Here is a 5,000-nt window from a genome sequence, read left to right as displayed (position 1 = left end):
TTAAAAGTTGTGAAACTCTCAAAACAGAACAGTTGAAGAAACTCTGTGTTCAATGCGTTTTCACTAAGCTCGCACTAAGTGCAGGAGAGGTGAAGATGGTCATTACGGGTAGAATTGAATTGGCAATCTCTCACCTTCTGCCTGTATATGCTTGGTTGGGTTTCGTGGCGTGCTAGTCATGTTACGCACGCTCACGCACAGCCATACACACACACACACACTTGCTGATGTGAGGGAGTTTTGAATGTGGTGGTGGTAGTGGTGGTCTATGCTAAGCTTGTTGTTGCGTGAGAGTTCAAAAAGAAGTACTTCACTGTATCAAAATGTCTCTAAAATTACGCTACACTAGGGGGGGATCGCTAGTAACTAGACTGAACAATGGCTAGTGGGAAATGCGCTTTGATGACAGAACAGAAACAGAAATGCTTGGAAAAAGGGCATCGATTTGGGACATTAGACAAAAGTATTAGAAACTAAGATTCTAGCATTTCATTTGCGCTAACTCTTCCGGAGCATAAAACACATAAAGCATAAAACAAAGCCACAAGACTGACAAACCGAATTTTAACGAAGGTAAGGACAAGCACAGGATTTTGATGTGAAATTGTCCGTTAAGGATCAGGGAAAACCGGACATACGGCAGGTTTGGTTTCCGTAAGCGCCGCTTGGAGCTAGGAGCTGCTGCTGTCAGTCTGTAGCTGGTACGAAAGAGGTTAAGGAGAGCAAAGCAAAGGAGTGGACCGGTGTGGACGGGAGAAGGGAGCAGCGGTTTCGACGCACGAAGGTGGTGTGTTAACCCAACAGACACGTGTTTCGTTGTTTCGCTCACGCGCAACGGACCGCCTCGTTATACAGTGTACTAGCTAAATGCGGAGCAACAGGGCATGTGTGTGGGATGCATGCCACTACCCACTCTACATTGGCACAACGAGACACAACAGGACATACTACAGCAGGGGGCGGGGTCAGGTCAGGTCAGGGAGTCGAGGTCGAGCAACAGGAACAGGACCCCTAGGGACCACTAAAAGCCATACTTTATTCATTCACCAACCACTCTACTACTGTCTACCGTGAAGGTCGGGCTCTAGCGAGCGGGCCGAACCCGATTGTATGGTGCAGTTCGATACGGTTTCGATATCGTTTCGCATGATTTTTTACACAGCGGGGGGCGGCGACGGTGCGGGGTAAGGCGTTTGGACGTTTTTAATGCGGTCTCCCGGTTGGATCGTATTTTTTTTTCATTTCATTTCGGGATTTCTCTGTCTCTGATTTTGTTGTAGTGGTTTCAATTTGCTAAATGTAAATTCAATAATTCATTAACTAACAGGGTCTAACAGTTGCTTTCCGTCACGCACTACACCTGGCCTGTCATCCTGTGTGTTTTGTTTCGTAGTGTTCTATTCTGTGTGTGTTTGTCTGTCACGCGTGAGTACAGTTTGTTTTCTTCCTTAAAATACTATATTTATCCTAATAGAGCACCAAGAGAGAGATAGAGTGAGAGGAGAGAGATTTAAACGTTTACCTTAGCTCACTGTTAACACACTTCGCTTCATCGATTTGCTATTAAATTATCTCTTAAAAAGCCAGCGCCCGCATTCGGTGCTGCGGCGGAACCGGCTCTCCGGCTATGGGGAACGATACAATGGCAACAAGGAAGGTAGTAGTTCGCGCATTGTTCTGCTGTAGCTAAATAGATAATTCGGGGGACTCTAAAAATATGATACTAGGAAGTTCAAAATATAATTTCGCTAAACTGGAAGGAGTTTGAAGTTTGATTCAATTCTTTTCCCGTTGCTCTAGCTAACCGGAGGCTATCCAGCACGGTAGCACCCGCACACCCGCACACCCCCACATCGGTGCCAGCAATAAAAAGACTTGTCGTAGAAAAATATAAAATCTGGTGAGCTATTGGTTATGGTGCGTCGCGCTCCCATATCCTGAACTAATCACACAGCGCTTGTTTTTTTTTTTACGTTTGCACTTCTAAATATACGGATAGTTGTCGTAACGCAGCCGAACAGGGTTTGAAAACAGTATCTCTGCTATCTAAGGAGGCTCATCCCCGTAGAGCGAACGGGAACATATAGAATGTAGAAGGATACGGTAGCCGTACGGTATCATATTAAAAAACGTATTCCGGTGCGGGCACAACGTTGCTTCTTGAGTGTGATTTACCCCCGTCCCTGTGCCCTAGCCCCTAGTGAATGTGAAAACTAGACTACGCGCTGACAATGATACTCTGATTGATTCGAATGCAAACAACGAACCAAGACAGTTCCCCCCCACGGGCACTTACAACGTGGCGCACGAGTTAACAATGTTAAGAATGTAACAATAGAGGGGCAAGAGGGCCATAACCGTTTCGTTTTTCTATCGAGTTCGAGTTCGATTTCGATTTCGATTCCGATTGTCGCGTCTACATTAGTGGGGTGCAAACATGGTGCGTGCGTGCGTGCGTGGTATGTGCATTATTCGTATTCGTTTTGGGGCACTTTCGCATGTTCGCATGTTCGTATGTTCGCGGTGCATTAATTCTCTACATAATTCCTCTTCAGCCGCGCTTGCACTGTCCGTGTTCCGTGTTTCCGTCTTCTGTGCGCATGCATTTGCAGCGTGTGCGTGCGTGAAGTGCACGTTCCTCGCGGTCAGTGTTTTCTGCGCTAGTTTATCCGCTAGATATTTGACGCTATAGCGTTTCCCCACCCCCAGGAGTGGTGACGGCTGGGAGTTACGGTTAAAATCGTGTTTATCATATGAATACCGGTAATCAATATGTATAAATGTGTCTCGGCTCGTCTCGTCCCGTCGCTGCTTATCCGATAATTGGCACAAAATCACAACATTTTCATTGAAATTTATCTCTACACTAAACGGTCATCCGCGACATGGATTGGCGCGTTGGATTTTGGATGATCGTTAATCGATAATCGTATTATTATGTATCTGTTCGGCTTGCGGCTCGATCAGTATTGCGTTGCATTCAGGCAGTCATTTTCTGCCTGCCAGACTGCGACCTGCGTCTGCTGCTGCGAGTGCTGCGAGTGGATTGTAGGGCCGGTTTTTAGCCGACCGCGACTACGGTTTTACGTAGAGGGCGCCCCTACGCGCAGCCCATGCTCATGCACAACAGCTGCTGGTGTTGTTGGTGAGCTTTTGTTTCCCTCTTTGCAGCTAAGCATGCGAGCTAACGTTCCTGAATCCGCTCCACCGCCACGTTTACACCCAATAGGGACGGTGGCAGTGCGGCTCGTATTAAACGGGTTACACACGCCGGACACGCGGGACGTTCCTAACGTAAACGGCACTCTTACTGTGTGGAGAGGGAGACTTGGAAGGGGACAGACGGATACCTACCGGGCTATCCCGGACAGATTTTGGCTAGATATATGTATATACCATATATAGATATATGTATATTATAAAGGGTACTGGCTATTTTTTGTATAAACTCACCTGTATTACACTTGTTAAGTGGTATATTATTTGAACGCCTATCTTGTATGTATGTCTTGTATGCTCGCGATACTCGCTGCTGCTGCTGCTGCTACTGCTATATGCTCCCTAGTGGGCCTGCAGTTTATGCGGTGAATAGTAGGCGCGCATTACGCGCCTACTGCACCCTACTGTTCTACTGTTTTATTTTTCTCTTCCCTTTTTTTCTACTATTGCCCTGCTCGCTATAACGATGCGCGGTTAGAGTATAGAGCTAACTGGTTGTATATTGTGGTGTGTATGGTTGACTGACTAGAGATACGGTTAACATGTGCTTGTTGGCGCTGTATGCGCGGCTATATATTATGGTGTTTGGTTTGGTATATTATATACGTATGTATTCGGGTTATATTTTGTTCCGGTATCCATCCCTCGGTTCCCTTCTTCGTCAAGATTGAAAGCAGTAACTGAATACGTGTTCATGTTTTTTTTTTCGAAGAAGACTAACAAAAAATTTAAACACGTCGCAAATACGACGACAACGCACCCTACGCGTCATCGAAGCTATTCCTCGACTACCGGCATCTCGGGTGGTTTTTGGGCTTCGAAAAGACCCAAAGTCATGCCATCCGTCCGTCGTCATCGTTTTGTCGTTAAAATCCATTTTCCGAACCAGCCTCATCACCATCTTTGATGCCACGTTTTGAGCCGGTGAGTATAGGAAGGGAGTTGTAGACAGCTTCGTATAACAGTTGTTTAACATATGTTGTTTGATTTGCTGATAGTAATTTCTTTGAGTTTTGATTTCGACACGTGCTCCATACAGCCGTCGTTTGATGCTTTGGTTTTCGAGCATAGCATGTTGTTAACCATCCTCGGTTTTGATTTTTTTTTTGATATACTATTGCTCTCCTGCGCGCTACACGGTAAACATTTGATTACTGTTAAGTTAAGTACTATTTTGTCGTGGATCCTGTGTGTGGGAGGGGGAAGCGTGTGCGGCCACTCACTCACTCCCTTGCCTCACCTGTTGCTTTTGATTTTTGTTTTGTTTTGTTTAACATTTAAGTTTTGATTTTACTGCTACGAAGCCATGATTTTTGGGGCCATGGGGCGTGTGGGACGTCCGGGATCCCGTTGTTTCTCTGTTTCTGGTTTCTCTGTTTCTCGGTAGTGCCTGCGGTGGTAGCTTGCATTTGCAGCAGAGCATCAGCGGAGCAAGCCAATGCTGGTGCGCCGGGGTCGCGCGTTTGGATAAAAATCGTTAGAATAAAAGAGAAGCGTGTACTGCTTGGCACCATTGCACGGTGCCGGTGTCTTTGGTTAGTTTTGCAGGTTACTAGTTTGCCAGTGTCGCTAGACAGTGGGACTCAGTGGGGGGGGGTGCGATCGATCGATCGAGCGAGCCAACGGTTGTATGCCATGGGGGGAGCCGTTTAGACGTGGATTTCGTCGTGATCGAAGGACGACGGTTTGTCAAAGCTCGCCTGATGGTATAGCTTGGCCCGGGATGACTTCTTCCGCGCACGGCTCTGCCGTACGCGGGCCTTTTGCTGTGGAGGCTTCAT

At 46.8% G+C, this 5,000-nt stretch overlaps 1 protein-coding gene across 1 annotated transcript in view; it reads right to left on the bottom strand.

The window, feature by feature from the left end:
* The window catches only part of LOC125954570 (protein still life, isoforms C/SIF type 2), a 42,798-nt gene that overhangs the window by 4,992 nt on the left and 32,806 nt on the right, over positions 1-5,000 (bottom strand). The window lies entirely within an intron of this gene.

The sequence above is a fragment of the Anopheles darlingi genome, chromosome 3 (genome assembly GCF_943734745.1).
Source record: "Anopheles darlingi chromosome 3, idAnoDarlMG_H_01, whole genome shotgun sequence".
NCBI lineage: Eukaryota > Metazoa > Arthropoda > Insecta > Diptera > Culicidae > Anopheles > Anopheles darlingi.
This window is presented reverse-complemented; position numbering and strand designations above follow the sequence as displayed.